The 16,503-nt window shown below is 33.2% G+C and overlaps 2 long non-coding RNA genes across 2 annotated transcripts; both read right to left on the minus strand.

Annotated features, from left to right (window-relative positions):
* Nucleotides 1–449: 449 nt before the first annotated feature.
* LOC148586430 (uncharacterized) lies at nt 450–3,160 on the minus strand. Its single transcript, XR_015911838.1, has 2 exons — nt 2,035–3,160; nt 450–1,037 (listed from the first exon to the last, which is right to left on the minus strand). It is a non-coding gene; the product is annotated as an uncharacterized LOC148586430 (long non-coding RNA).
* Nucleotides 3,161–4,487: 1,327 nt separating this feature from the next.
* Nucleotides 4,488–4,841, minus strand: LOC132179598 (uncharacterized). Its single transcript, XR_009439940.2, has 2 exons — nt 4,773–4,841; nt 4,488–4,661 (listed from the first exon to the last, which is right to left on the minus strand). It is a non-coding gene; the product is annotated as an uncharacterized LOC132179598 (long non-coding RNA).
* Between the last annotated feature and the right edge of the window lie 11,662 nt (nt 4,842–16,503).

Raw genomic sequence — 16,503 nt, forward strand, 5'->3', positions numbered from 1 at the left:
AGTTTTAAAATGAAAAATGATGTATGCAGTAAAAGTTTTGCACGGTCTTTAGGGTTTAGGAGGCATTTAATTAGGGTTGTTATTTTGGTGAAAGATCATACACTATAATAAAATTTGTCCTAGTAGCTAGGCATATAAAAATCATATTTTTAATGGAACCTGTAAGAGTTATTTAGGCGAATACTTTCGTCTTAACATTATTTTTTCAAATTACAACGCTTAGCATGGCATTACAGAGAGTACTTGTTAAGACAAGACTTGAGATTTTAAGGCAATTAATATAAGTAAAAAATCTTTTTCTTTTTCTTTTTTTTTTAAACAAACCAACATACATTCAAACAAAGAGGTTAGAGACAGACAAAACAGAAAAGAAAAAACAAAAACAAGCTTATTAAAGCCCCAACCGGCCAGACCTCACAAATTAGCACAAGAATGAGACCATAAAGGGAAAGGACAAATGCAAATACAGCCTGAGAAAACTCATATCGCGGCGCATACTGATGGATAAATCCATTGGGAGTACGAATACTCCTATCAAACATCTAAATAGGCTTCCTAAAAAGCCATGGAGATTTAGATAAAATGTAACGTTGGAAAAAATGTTTTCAAAAGAAACCAGAAATAAAAGTAAAAAAGATCCACTCCACAGACTAAGAGTAAGCCCAAACATATCGGGTTTAACAGAAACTTACACAACAACAAAACATAAAGAAAATAAAAGACATTAAGCAGGAAAAATCTACGAGCAAAAAATAGCAGCATCAGAAGCAGAGGGGGAGGCATGGAAGAGCTTCGGGAGGCGCGTGAGGGACGTGCCGGCGAAGCTTGCCAGGAGACTGTCAAGGAACGCTAGAAACGACCGGTGGCAATGAGGAGGGGCGGGAAAATGCCGCACGCGCTGCCAAGGGCGCAACACATGTCGTAGCGTGTGGGCCACGCGTCGGTGCATGGTGGTCGAATGGTGGCACAGATGGTGGCTGTTGAAAGCTGGGTGGCCCAGGATCCTGGTGGAGTGGGACATTGTTGGGAGTGACTTCCTGAAATTTACAGATCTAAATTTGAAAAAATCAAATCAAAAAACTTCACAAAGTTTGTAGATCAAGGGCGGAGGACCACTGTAAGATGCTGAAACAGGGCGTCTAGCAATAGAAAAGGAGCTGATGGTGAAATTGGTCAAAGAACGAACCTCCCAAGAGGCAGATAAAGCCTCCGAATAGGCAGATAGAACCTTTGAATAGGTGGTACGTAGCAAGAAGGGGAAGGGAAAAAAAGAAGGGGGAAGTAGAGGGAAACGGTTGGGAGGAGAGAGCCGTGACTCCCTCCTCCCTAGCCCGTGCTTTTTTCTGGATGAGAGAGAACAGAGTTTTTTTTTTTTTTTGTGTGAGAGTTTTTCAAGCCTTGCTTCAGCAAAGATGTTCTCAAAAATCATGTTAAAGACCATAACTTTTCCGGGTATTACTTTATTCATCCAGTTTTCCTCTTAAGGTAAAGAAAGAAAAAGAAAAAAAATGATCCAGTCGGTAACGATATAAAGAAAATACATACGAATGGGTGCTATTGAGATCAAGGACTTTCTATCCAATTGTCCTTTTGAGATAACATTTTTTTTTTTTCATATAAAGAAAATAAAATATTCATGTGATAGTAGGAAGAAGAAATTATTCAAATGCATGAACAGTACTTTAAAAGCCCTTAATTTTAATCTTGGTTATCCAAAAAACCTAACAATTTGTATTTCGTGTATATATATATATATATATATTAGATGGATAAGCTATTCATTTATATGAGAATAATTGATCTACAAGTTATATATATCATCGACTATTTTTTGCTTCCTGTCATGGATTGACGACCAATGGAGTACTGTGCTATGTTTCTGTGGCTTCGCATGGTTTAATTTCTCTTCAAAATAAAAAATAAAGAATTAAAATGTAATAAAAATAAAACGTAATTCGATTTCAATATATACATTTATAGTGTATATATAGAGAGAGAGAGAGAGAGAAAGAGAGAGAGATGAGCAGATCAAACCTGTATACGTCTTGACTTTTTATCTTCAAAAGGTAATGATTTCTGTTTCAGGGCGTGGAAAAAACAGTGTAAAAGGACAAAAGGGTGTTGAATTCCATGCAATGCCTTGTCAAATGAACAGTCCCTTGCTTATACCTCAGATTCGTTCTCAGTTCGACCTAAATAGCACTGGTCTTTAATTTCCTAGGTATAATATTTATTTATACGTGTCTGCAAGCAAATTTATTAATTTTAGGCCCAGAAAATGGCTTATCACATTCAGTTTAGCCTATACTTCCTATAACATGACCCAGAAACAAATATGGTTGTCTGCAAATTAACTCTTAAAAGCAGGTTAGGGTTTTGCCTGCAAGTAGTACTACACAGAGAAATTAAGATGTCCCCTCTATGTCTAGCCAGCTCTAGCATGAAACAAAAATTAATTAATTTGGTGGGGGACATATATTCTTCACCAAACTTTCGTATGTACTTTTATTTTACTGTATTGATGCGACAATACCGTCGATCAACTCTTGTTTAAAAAAAAAAATTAAAAATTTATAAACTCTATGAGATCAAATAAGTGAAATAAATATGTAATATATAACTAGCATTTCTCTTTATCATAATTAAAAGTGTTAAACTACAAAGCGGTCCCTAGCTAGCTAATGATCTCCCCATGGGGATGGCCATCTCCCACATCCATCAAACAAAAAAGCTAGCATAGGTTAGAATGTAAGGGAGTATAGAAAAACATAATGATATTATCAATTTATTATTATTTAGATATTTTATCAAATACAATCAAATGAAAAACGATATTCTAGTGAGGGAACCAAACTGAAAAAAGTTATATATTATGATGTAACTTTAAGAGGAAAAATAGTATAAGTTATAGGAATGATGAGTACATTAGAGACTTTTAAAGTGAGAGATATATATATATCAATAACGAAAAATAGTAAAAACACATGCAGCTTAGAATTCCTAATTAGTCATACAACGGATTTTCAAGCATGTTGACCTTATATAGCCCGAAATTATCGTACCCACCAACAATAGACCTAGTTTTGATATTTTATGTTTTACTGTTTGGTGGGAAAATATTCATTAAAAGAAAGGTCAGTAGTTTATCCACCTATATATATATATATATATATAATTGTACGTCTTAATTTTACGACCGGTGGGCGATCGAGCTAGCAACCTTATAATAGAAGTAAAAAATTTATCACCTCCCTGCAGAGGATTTACTGGCTAGTCAAACCATATTTGTTGCTCTGACACCCACTGATATGCAAGAAGGGGAGGGGGACACGTATACACACACAGAGGATCATTAAATACTTAGCATTTGTTATGTATATAGAATGTTGTTCATGACCAATCAATGTTTTTGTCTTTTTGGATGAATGTTTCAGTCAATGAAAAATAAATATCACTGCAGATTTTTTTTCGAAAAAATGAACAAATGATATCCTTGATGATCTACTTAATTAAAGAGACTTAAATAGTATATACATATATTCACCAAAATATTTGATATATATATTACAACATTTTAATTAGAACCATTAAAGATTGCCATGCATGCCCTTAATTATTAAATAACTTTTATCAAATATAGATTAGGGCAGGCACGTACACGTTGATTTTTTTTTTTCTTTAATAATCCTAATAAAGCAGCTATCTAGCTTACTATCACTGACATGTTATTGGTGTTTAATTATATCCTTCATATATAGAATATATATCTCAGTTCTTTTTCCTTTTCAATTCCCTATGAATCTTCACACTGTGTCAAGCAAATTAGTGGATGAGAAATGCTAATATAAATATATTTACTAGTCCCAAATTAAGTCCCCCCTCAACCAGTACGGATCGAGACCTAGAAGTACTTCTTCCATAACCATACATGGACATTCTATGACACCAAAATCTGATAGCCTTCTCAAATTTCATTCAAATATATTATCGTTATATTCTGACTAAATATATCTTGATGATCAATTAACCTATATATCTATCTATGTATCAAAGCCTACGAGCAACAGAAGAAGTATCAGTACTACTCTAGATAAGTAATTAATTAAAACGCCTTGTATTAATTATTCCTTTGTTACTAATTTTCAGTTCACCTGCAAATCAGGTAAAAAGTGGTATATATAATCTCTATACACGTACGTCTAAATTTTACTCCTAAGAAATAGCACATAAAATACATATTACAGATATAAGTACAGTAGAGAGAGAGAGAGAGAGAGAGAGAGGATAATTTTTTGTTGGTGAGAAAGAGGGAGAAAAACTAAAAGTTGTAAGGTGTGTTGATACTAATTAATTAATCTGGTGATGATCACTTCTTCTATATATGTCGTTATTTCAAAGGGAAATTCATCAGCGAGAAAACTAAAACTGAACTTATCACTACTGGTTTTCTTTCATTGAGCAATTCCAATTAGGGTTTTTGATGACCATATGTGCAAGGTCGAACAGACAACGAAGCAAAGGATTAATCGGCAAAAAGACTGCAAACTTGACAAGCACGGCATGGAATCCACTCACCCGTACTGCATGCTAGCTAGCTCCATATATCTATATATATATATATAATATATATGATCATATCTCTCTATCTTGGTTGAAACCTTCTGCAATCAAGCAATACATAACATGTCAGGGAAAAAGGGTCAAAATCAAGCTAAAGAACAACGAAAACAGAAGAGAAGATGATGATGAAGATGATGGAAGCAGTACTTTACCTGGTCCCTGATTTCCTCACTTCAATCCCATGAAGTATATGTCTTGCGGGAAGGCCCCCAACCCAATTTTATAGAGATAAGAAACTAAATATCTTGACAAGAAGCAAGCGCGCGCGTGTGAGTTTTGTTTCATCGGTCGTATCTGCTACATCAGACACGTGGGGGAGTTTGACTCACGGGTGTGACACATACATAGCTGAGAGCTCTGTGCATGTGCTTCTCTTCCCATAACCACCTAGTTTTTTTTTTTATAACGTTAGATTAATTAAGAAAGACTTAATGTTTTTTTTTTTTTTTTTCCCTTTTTTATCACAAATCCAATGGTTTTGATAAGAAAAAGAAAATATGAGTCGTCCTTCTAACATTACGGAACTAGCTTCTCTTTAAATAAAATAGACCGGTTAAAAAAGTTTGGAGGGTAATTGGGTCATGATCAAGAGCCAAATTAAAGGTGAGGGGGGGCCAGGGTGATGAGGACCAAAGACTGAAGAGTGGGGTTGAGAGACAAGGAAGTGAGGTTAGATGTGCTGGATCGCGTGATTCTGAAATGCCGATGGGAGAAGAAAATAAAAATACTTGTTCAACCTCACATGGCACCGATAGCTCCTATCTACCATCCTCTCTTCCACTTCTCTATTCCTTTTTATGACTCATTCTTTACAGCACCCGGCCCACCAACAACGATTAATATTTTCCCACACAAAAAAAAAAATTATAGATGAGTAGAATAAGTACAAACAAACAACATTGCATACGATCTAAAATAGAAAGACCAAAAAAAAAAAAAATCAACTTTAATAGCGATTTAGTTATAGTTTCATTCAAAGGCGAAAAAAGCAATTAGGAATGCTGTCAAAGCTGGTTGCAGTGGCTTATGATAGACATTGTAGATGTTAACAAAGGGCCGGGATTCATTTTAACTTAGTCCGTGTGAAACTAAGAAGTACTAGTTGTGCATGAAAAAAAAAAAAAAAAATCAAATAGAAAAATAAAGACACAGCAAAATAAGAAAATAAACAAAATGTTTTTATGCGGTTGCGTTTATGACCTAGTGATTACTTCCACATGATAAGCCTGGTTACATTTTTCTTTTATTCAATTGATGATTTTACATACAAAAGATTCATATTTAATATTTATAAAAAAAATTAAAAAAAAAAAAAGAGAAATGATAGATATATATACAACTTGAGACACAACTTTGGCTTAACTTTTCTCTTATGATGTCATTTTTTTAAAAATAAAAAAATAAAATTTTAAAAAAAAATCTTAAGTAATAACATCCCGGCCTATGTGGTCCTTTTTTTATTTGGTATTTAAAAAAAATGGTCTTTTTTCTTCAGAATAGACCATTTAAAAAAAAATATTTATATCTATTTTTCTGAAGAAAAATACCATTTAAAAAAAAAATATCGAATAAAAAAAGGACCACATATGATGTTATTACTTCAGAAATTTTTTTATTTTTTATTTTGTTCTTTTTAAAAAATGACCACAAAAAAATTGGGCCAAAGTTGTCTGTGTCATTCCTCTAAAAAAATTGATATAAATAAGTATGGTAATATTGTAAAACCTAATTACAATGATCATTTAAAAGATAAGTAACATGTCCCCAAGGGGTAGCAAAATGGGTTGTGGACCACGCCTAATGAAGCGGAGGTCATTAGTTCGAATCCCTCATCCTCCTTCCCTTGTGTGGACATGTAAAAAAAAAAAAAAACAAAAAAAAGATAAGAAACATTTTCACTTTTTATATCACATCATTTACTTTTTACTGCTATTTAAATAAAAGTATTACTACAAAACAAAATTTTTTTACTTTTCCATATCACTTTTTTTTTCTTTTTTTTTTTAAATACCAAACATTCTTACTTTTTTCATATCAATCCACTCAACTACAGTATCCAGAGACAAGGGATTTACTAAACAAAGCCGTAGTGTTTAGTGTTGTTTAACAAATACCATCTAAAAATTTATGATGAAATAAATGAGCTATATATGGAAAAAAGAGCCAAAGGTGAGTGTGTTTGGCAAAGGGCTTGAAAAAGGAAATGGACTAGAACTGAAGCAGATTTGATTAATGTGAGAAAAAAAAATGTTTTATAAAAAAAATTGAATTTTAAAAAATTGTTTTGTAGTGATATTTTTTATTTAAATAGTAATAAAAATGATTAATGTAATATAAAAAATAAGAATATTCAAATTAATTTTGAAAAAAAAAAAATTTAAGTTTTGGGCCGCCATTTCTTTCCCAAACAGGCAAACACCCCCATAAATCCAGGAAACGAAAGGACAGGAAATTAAGACTCCACGTAAGGTAAGGTTGTTGGGAGACACCCTACCCTTCACTCAATTCTTAATTAATAGCTTAGGTAGCTTAATTACTTAGTCCAGATTAGGAGGTTAAGCAATATTTTTAAGTTTCATTAATTAGGCATACAAATGGCAATTGTTAATCAGATAAAATCGTCGTCGCCAGATATCACAGTTCGTTCCTATAATATTGACGAGCCTCAAGGGCGCCAAATGTTCGTTTTTCCCCACAATTCGGTAAAAACGTCGTTTTCATACAACTACTTGGTCTCCAATCTTCTTTTTTTCTTCTTCTTCTTCTTTTTTTTTTTTTTTTTTAGTGCAATGAGAGTGACTTTCTTAATTATTTGACTTCAAGAAAGTTACTAGACATGGAAAATTTGAGCCATGACCCCTTCAACAATTTCACCTAACAACTAACGTTGACTATATATCTTAAAAATTCCGGTGCTAAAAAAGTGGCATGGGAACTGGGAAGTGGTGTGCACTGTGTACAAAATATTATTTTGTATTTTGTTATATATATATATATATATATATATAGAGAGAGAGAGAGAGAGAGAGAGAACTTTACGGAAGTGCTCACATAGTACATACAAAGAATGCAAGCCATTATATAAGATTGGAGCAGAGAAAATTATAGCATTTAGTAGGTGAAAGTGTGGAGGAGCCTCCACGCTTTTACACCTACTACCTGTTAATCTATTATTTCAACTATATATGACCATCATGGAACTTGGCAATCTTTTATTCCAACCATGATGGAACGTGCCATCAATTACATGAGAGGTTAATTTGCATACACGCGTGATGCAAGTGTTGATGGACACTATCCTGTATACGCAACGGGAGATAAAAATAAAAAATTACCACTTTTGTAGGCAACAGAATACAAAAATTTCAGCCATGAGACTATTTTTTTCTTTTCTAATTGAATGAGGAAAAAAGGTTACAAGAAATAGTCATTTTCATTCCTAATCCAAATGAAAAAGAGAATAGAGGACCCCGTGGAAATGCTTCCAAAAACACGATTGAAAGCGGCCCATTTAGCTAAAGCATTTGACACATCGAGAGATTTTCAATGCACTCCAACTTTGAAAAGAAGATAAAGCTAAATTAATATTCGAAATACAATTAGCAAAAAAACAAAAATGAAATAGAGGCGGGTCGTTCACCGCCAATACCACTAGAAGAGCATCACCTTCCAAAGATAGATATCCAAGACTCAAAGAATTAGGCAGCTAAACGAACAGCCTAAAAAGCTGCAAAAGCTTCACCTTGCCAAACATCATGAGTGGAAGATAGTTTATGAGTAGCTGCAGCCAAGATAATCCCTATATCATAGTTAATCACTGTTGCAGCCACTGCAAAAAAACCCCTAATAGCAACATCAAAATTGGCTTTAAAACAGCTCACTCCCGGAGGCATCCACAAAGAAGGATGACATATTCAGCCATATATCCCACAAAGATGGATGACGCAATTCATTGTCGATCAGTTTCATCTTTCAAACTTTTCACCACATGGTTAATATACAATTACCTTGAAACCTAATTAACGGTTTCACTGCAAGCTGTAGCTGTGGTTATGTCGAATAAAAAATTATCCAATAATTTAAGATGATAAAGAATGATGTAACAGAATTATTTACACATACGTTTTACAAAGACCCTCCTTATCAGCCACCAATCACAAGATTAATTAACTCTTTCAAAAAACAAACGTTGTACAATTGTCTTTCAAGTTTGACATAAATGGTCACTTTATTAGATTTTATTCGATATGGAGGTGAATGCTTGTCCCTAAAAGCCATTAGGGTTAATATAATTAAATTAATCCACACAATAGAGGTGGTATTGCATCTTCTATAGCAAATCAATAATGTGATATCAAGTGATCTTTTTTAACCATAATAGGATTCTCTACATTTTAAGTGGAATGAAGAAAATTTTATACTTTGTTTTGTTATATTTAATAATGTACATGATGTCACGTTATTATGTATGACCTAATTGTAGGCCATTAGGTGAGCTGGTAGGGCGCACGATCCACTGCTAGAGGCCACACTTGGAAAATGGTGCGTTCAAGTTGTTAGCTAAGTTGGCCGGTCTTTGATCCGTTGTTTTGAGAAATGTGGTGATCGGGCCTTCGTTGGTTGGTCCAGCAATCCTCTTCTCTAGGTGAATTCGGCTCCTGAAACAATCCGTCAATCGGTGCATCCTCTAGTAGTCGATCGATTCCCGAATTGATTAATGTGTTGATCAAACCCTGAGAATATGAACTTGTGTAGTGGGCCCTCTACTCTTAGTTGTAGGCTTGCTATCTCTACCTACCCTAGCCTTATGGTGCATGTGCACTCAGCTATTTAGTCCTCCAGATCCTTTGAGTGTAGAAGTAGTACTTCTGCCTGTCCATATCAAATCATATTTTGGTTAATTTTAATTATAAAGCTAACTTACTTACACTTGTTTACTTACTAAGCATGAATTAAGATCCGGGCCACCAATTATTTGTCTAAACAAGTTTGGAGTTGTCTGAACATTTGTTCGGACAGGTAAATGAACACATCGCCAGAAATGTAGAAAAATAATTGCAGGGATCCCATCAGACAAAAGCACCAATTACAAATGAAAGCAGGCACACATTTTATAAAGGAATTCAATATAATATTCATTGCTTATTTGACTAGCTTGCTTTTTCTTTCTTGTTTATCAAAAAGGTAATCGATGTTATCAATAATTTTAAGTTAAACAGGAATTTTGCCTTAAAAAATAGAGAATCGGACAGAAGTCCGTTAATAATTATACTATTATTTGGCGTTATAAATTACATTAAAAAAGTATTTAAAAAAAGTTATGAGATGCTTGTGGCCTCCCTCATCCTAATCAGTTTTGGCATATACCATTGAAGGTGCTGCTGTGCTGGTGACGAAGAAGGATGCTAAGACCACACATGAGACATGGTTGTCAAGTAAGAGTTGTAGGGCTCCCTCGGACAACTCTAGTCGTTCATTATTTTCCCCAATGGGACCTAGAAAGTTGGATTACTCATATACTTCATTGTCTACATAAATCATTCGTGGTCCATTAATTATTTGGCCTTTTCTCTTTTCAAGTTTACAAAGTAATTTTTGTTCTTATCTAACAAGTCTAATATTTAAGGATACATCAGACAAAAGATGAGAAATATCTGGTTCTTCTCTCATTTTTTATTTTTTTATTTTTTTAAGTTATTATTGAATCTGCGGGATTCATGTACCGGACCCATATATACAGTACCACAGATTCCATAATAATTTTAAAAAGTAAGAAAATGGAAGAAGAACCAAAGAAAATATTTTAATCGGTAGCCTAATGTATACGAGTGTTTTACTCATTCAATCTTTACAATTTTTTATAGTAACTTATGTATCTCCAATCACGTGCACCCATATTAACAAATTGCCAAAAAAAAAAAAAAACTAGCTCATGTGCAAAAGTATAATATTATCATCTAGAATGGTAGTTCAATGGTCACAGGAAAATTTCTAATTATGGGTTGCCATGACATTAATTACTTATATCATAATTGGTATTGTTTAACAAAAATAGAAATAGAAAATAAAGTTAAAGTTGACACTTACCCGAAACAAAAACATCATAGTTGGTATAAGCAATTGTCAAATTATAAAGAGGCCATTAATTGTCGTATTGTGTGGTATTGGATGGTCTTATTTTAATTATATATTTAGATAATAGATACAAAATTGAGAGGTTAAGGGAGGAAAATAGGGGACAAATTGCACCATTCATGGGGATAAGTATGTGTAGTTATGCCACGTGGTGTGTGGAGAATGTGACTGGCTCCTACTAATTGTTGATAATTAAGAATTTTGTCTTCCAAATTGCAAGAATGACGGGGATAAGTGGCAGTTGACCAGTAGTTGTTATTATTGTTATATTATTATTATTATTATTTAAAAAAAAAAAAAAAAAAAACAGTCGTAGAAAGGACAAATCTGCCACGTATTTGACATATATATATTTTAGACTGAAAAAAAAATTCTTCACTGTCCGACCCATTATATTATTATTATTATTATTATTATTATAAGCATGCTTACCCAATCTTTTTCCTTAATTGTTTTTTGGTTTTTGTTTTTTTGTTTTTTTTTACATGTCTACACAAGAGGGAAAGGAAGATTTGAACTAAAGATCTTCGTTTTATAAAATGTGGTCTCCAGCCAATTGAGCTACCTTTTGGAGACTTTTGTCTTAGGGTTCATTTTTGGATTTTCTGTTTTAAAAAGTGCAATTTAAAAATGTGATTTAAAAAAAAAAATAGTTAAGCGTTTGGCCTTTAAAATTATTTATTTTGAAAAAAAGCACATTCTTTCTTGCGATTTGAAAACGCAAATTTTTTACATTTTCAAATCGTGTTGTGCATGCATCTGTGAGGTTTGTGTTCCACATTGAAAAATAATAAAGAAAAAAAAAATAGTTAATATACCTAAGTAGACCTAAGCCTATTATCTTAGTCTTTTTGGCTAGAAATTGTGTCATAATATGTATATTAACTTATTCTTATTTGACTCCCCTTAATGTTTATCTTCCCAACAAATAATAATTTTGAAAAAATGTAATCCGAAACAATCTATTTTCTGCGATTTTAAACCAAATTACACTTTTTGACTATAAGATCGTAATGACAAACGCCCCCCTTAAGTTCTTATTTATCTTCCATTTTGGTAATAAATAACAAGCATGTTAAATCCAGGTTGCTACTTGCATATTTCGGGTCGGGTTATTTGTTTTTAGTACTAGGAAGTAGGAGTACATGTTCCTAAAAACACGTCCATGAATAGAATGGGCTGAAAATGGATAGATAAGCTGGGCTGGGTTGGTGGAATTTTAAGCCCAAATCATACCTTACGTTTGCTAGAGTAACATTGCAGTTAAATGAAATTAAAAAAAAAAAAAAAAAAAAAAAAAAAAAAAAAAATAGCAGTTAAATGTAATGTGACATCCAAGGTTGAGTGATTAGTATAATTTTTGTAACTAGCTTTTATATATATATATATATATATATAGAGCCATATATATACGAGTTCTTTTGGTTCCAGAATAAAGACATAAAAGTTACCCACGACTGATTTCAGTGGAATTAGTTATATAATACTTCAAATCAATCATATTCCACAAGCTAATAACACTCAAATTAATGAGGGAGATAACTCTAAATTAAGTAGTCACTAAATTTGAGAAAATACAGAGAAAAGTAGGTAAGTGGAACTTAATTTGTATTGTTATGGGCAAATAATATAATCATTTGGAAAAGAGGATTCAGTGTAATTGAAAGGCTTGAGCTTATTGTGGCATGGAGAGGGCCATGAAGGAGGCACTAACCCTCTGGGAAGCTGACCTTCGAACATGCTCTTGAAGTTCCTCTTGTTCATAGCTCTGATGCACTGCACCATTGAAGCTGTTGCCAAAAATAGAAAGAACACCAAAAGAACAAACCTTAAACCCACCAACCATCTTCCCGAACCTGACATGGGAGCCTCTTTCTTCCTCCAAATTGTATAGATGGCAAGATTTTCTTGTGGCAGAAGGAAGAAGATTTTATATAAATATATATATATGCACAAATCCTGAAGAGGGAGAGGAGAGGAGAGGAGAGGAAAAGGAAGTTGAATTTGAAGGCCGTTTGTTTTGGACTAATCTAAAAGGAATACTTTGAGAGTTAATGGTTTATGAGTTTCAACGCCAAGAAACATAGGGTGCATGCATTATAGTGGAATTTTATCATACTTGTGAGTAGTTTGAAGTTCATGCCAATATGTTGACACTTGACAATGCAGCAGCAGCCAATTTGGACAAACAGTAAATAACTAAATCATTAATGTTGAAACTCTGACTCCAATTTCGTCTTCCTTTCTTACATTTTCTTTCAAAGGAAATCATATCCATCATAAGATGCAATAGGAGGATTATAAATCCAATTTAAATTGAAGTAGAATATCAATATTGTCCCCATTTTGCGATCTAAAATGATAAAAATACCTTTATAAGACACAAAATGACAATTTTTCTGAATTTTTTATTCTATGAAAGTTATTTTTCTGAATTTTTTTTTTAAGGAGGACACTTAAAAAAAAATGGTAATTAAAGGGGGGGAATAAATGTAATATATGCATAGATTCCTAAAAAGCCTAAAAGAAAATAATCCGTGGAGTTCTTTTATATAAAATATGTTAAGTATATACGTGTGAATATAAAATAATTAAACTCCATATTAATGGTCTCATAAAAAGATTTTTCAAGACATCAATCTCCTTAACACATTAATAAGCATTCCTATAATTTGTATAATCTTGGTCTAAGTCATAAGTAGCTCTTCTACTATTCAAGGTTGATGGCTTAGAGAGTAGGCTCTTATCAGCAGGATATTAAACGTGATAAAATGAAAATTGTATATATATTCAAAGCTGTGAGCGTTGAAGTAGCTAGGGTTAGCAAAGGTCATTTGGAGGTGTGTCAATATTGACTTTTTATTTTTTTTATTCAAATATAGGAAAATGGGTTACAAAGATCGAACGACAATAAAGGAGTGGGTACCCTAACAACACAACTTAACCAGAAAAGACAATACAAATTAATAGATAAACAGTAGGCAATGGTTTCATTCATGGTTCTAAAAAGAACCATAAACGAGCCGAGCCTTTTCAAGGGTCGCACAAGATAGTAACAAACGGCAAAAGGAATCAATTAAGAGTCCCAAGCAGTAAAGGCAACAACCATCATGAAATGGTTATTGTAGGAAACGTACTAACAAAAACCATAATAGAGTCGTTGATGAACAAACACCAGCTACAAAAGTCTCCTCCACTAGATCAAATCAAATAAAGACTTGGAGACAGTAACCCAAAAAAATCAACAGTAAAACAGAAAAGTAAATATAGAGAAAGAACAAAAATACAACAAATGAGAAACAACTACTCCACAAAATAGCTGCTCCGGCTTAGGGAAGGCAGGCAGAGGAAGAGGGGTGTCGCAATATTGGCTTGATTTCATGTAATCCAATCTCTATTGGCCATGCATCATATGCTTCATCTTACAATTGGATGAAAAGAGATAAAAACAAAAACAAAAACAAAAAAATAACATTTTTTTTATTGAAAAATAAAATGATAAAATATTACAAATGACAGATGGGCCACAACCTCTGTGTATTAAAAAGTCGAGGCCCATTGGACACAAACTTGAGGTGACTAGTTGGGCTTGGGTAAAAAATTCCAACCGAACATAAAAGTGGACCTTTGGCAGCCGAGTCCAATTTCTTGCCTTGCGTGCACAAACCGAAAAAGGAAAGAAAAAAGATAAATGGTAAAAGTCAAAACTTGAGACATGCTTTGTTTTTTTTTTTTTTTTGGTCCATGGCAAATTCTGATGAATTTTAAAAAATAAATGGACAAAAAATTATGAAGAGAAAAACACCAAAATGCATCACTTCTCCAACTTCAATCTCAGCAAACTCACTCAAGATAATTACCTTACATGGTTGCCCCAAATCATTTTACATCTCAAAGGAGATAATCTTTTTGGTTATATTGATGGATCTATTTCATGCCCACCGCCCTCCATCACCACTGTGAAGGAGCACATCTCCTCCACTAGGACGAATCCAGCATGTCTCTACTAAGAGATGCAAGATCAAATCATCATCAGCTTCCTCACCTCCACCATATTGAAAATGATGATATCTCTTGTTGCAAACTGCAAAACGTCTAACCAAGCTTGGACCAAATTAGAGTCCCTCTTTGCGTCTCAATCCAAAGCACATATTTTAAATGTGCACTTTCAATTGGCCACTTTGAAGAAAGCCAACCTATCTATCGTTGATTATTTCCACTAGTTTCAGACTCTCATCGATGCCCTTACAACCATCAATAAACCTCTCAGTGACCTTGAGAAACAATCTTTCTCCTTGCGGGACTTGGTTCAGAATACACCCATTTTGTCACCTCTTTTACAGCAAGAGCTAACACCCTCTCCATTTAAGAAATTTATGGTCACCTATTGGCCCATGAACTACGTCTTGAACAAACTTAACCAGCCATGAACGTCTCAAATATAGCCGTGCATCTTACCTCCCGAAATCCACCTCATCGTGGTGGTCATAGCAATCGTAGAAATTTGAATAAAAAATGAATGAAAAATAAAAGAATAGCATGACTCTAAAAACCTTCTTTTTTTTTTCCAAGTAAAAAAAAAAAATAGTGTCATAGGTGGATTCTCCTCGTACTACAGATAAACTAAAAGAAAAAATAAATAAATGGATAAATGCAAAATTGGTCTATGTAGTTGGCCTAATTTATAAATCACTCCCTGTAATTTAAAAAATAATTTATAAGTCCATAGGGTAGGCCAAAATAACATTTTACTCCCTGAACTCATTTTCCGTTAAATGACTTAACGAAAACCGTTACATTGTCACATTACACCTAATAAAAATAAGACACGTGTTCTTTTTTATTTATACTTTTAAAAAATAACAAATAAGTTTTTTTCACGTCATTTTGAGGGTCCAACACACACTCCACGTCAAATTAAATAAACTTAATCACTCTATATTCCCTGTGTCACCGTTGTCTTCATCTTCCCCAATGATTCTTGTCATCGTCTTCATCTTCCGATGGGTGTGATATTCGATCTGTGAGTTACACTGAGATTTTTTCGCATCGGCTTTTTTTGATTAGTGCATTTTTGGGCAGTCTTTCTATGAAAATTTTGATTTGTTTTTTGGCATTGAAGCATCTTCAAAATTTGTTTCCTGGCATCGGAAACAATCTATTCCTCTCTCTCTATGTCGTTTTTTTTTTTTGAAAGATGAAGATGACGGCAACAAGAATCGGTGGGGAAGATGAAGATGAATACGACGGCAAGAATCGTTGGAGAAGATGAAGACGACGGCAAAAATCATAGGGGAAGATAAAGACGATGGCGGCACAGGGGATATAGAGGGATTATGTTTATTTAATTTGACGTGAAGTGTGTGTTAGAGCTTCAAAATGACATGAAAAAGCTTATTTGTCATTTTTTAAAAGCATAAATAAAAAAGAACACGTGTCTTATTTTTATTGGGTGTGATGTGGTAATATAACTGTTTCCGTTAAATCATTTAACGGAAAATAAGTTGAGGGAGTAAAATGTTATTTTGGCCTACCCTAGAGACCTATAAAATGTTATTTTGGCCTACTTTAGGGACCTATAAATTATTTTTTAAACCATAGGGAGTGATTTGTAAATTAAACCAATCACATGAACCAATTTTGCATTTATTCAAAAAAAAAAAAAAATAATAATAATAATAATAATAATAAAAAAGAAGAAAAAGAAAGTGAAAAGAAAAAATAAAAAATGAAAGAATAGCTGTCGGA

The sequence above is a fragment of the Corylus avellana genome, chromosome 4 (assembly GCF_965113065.1).
Source record: "Corylus avellana chromosome 4, dhCorAvel1.hap1.2, whole genome shotgun sequence".
In the NCBI taxonomy this organism is placed as follows: domain Eukaryota; kingdom Viridiplantae; phylum Streptophyta; class Magnoliopsida; order Fagales; family Betulaceae; genus Corylus; species Corylus avellana.